Genomic DNA, 280 nt, shown 5'->3' with positions numbered 1-280 from the left:
GACAGAATTTTCCTGGTATGAGATATTAATTAATCCCACTAGTGTTGAAGTTTAATGTCTTCAAGTATGGTATGAGATGTAGCATGGCGGTTAAATGAGTAGCTTTGAAATCAGATTGCCTGGGTTTAAAGCTTGACTCTGGCCACATATTAACTGTGACTTTAGTTAAGACCCTTAACTTCTCTGTGCCTCAATTTTACCATCTATCAGATCAGATCAGATCAGTCGCTCAGTCGTGTCCGACTCCTCACGACCCCATGAATCGCAGCACGCCAGGCCT

The sequence above is a fragment of the Bison bison genome, unplaced genomic scaffold (assembly GCF_000754665.1).
Source record: "Bison bison bison isolate TAMUID 2011002044 unplaced genomic scaffold, Bison_UMD1.0 scf7180017864527, whole genome shotgun sequence".
Classification (NCBI taxonomy): Eukaryota; Metazoa; Chordata; class Mammalia; order Artiodactyla; family Bovidae; genus Bison; species Bison bison.
Note: the sequence above shows the minus strand (reverse complement) of the source record.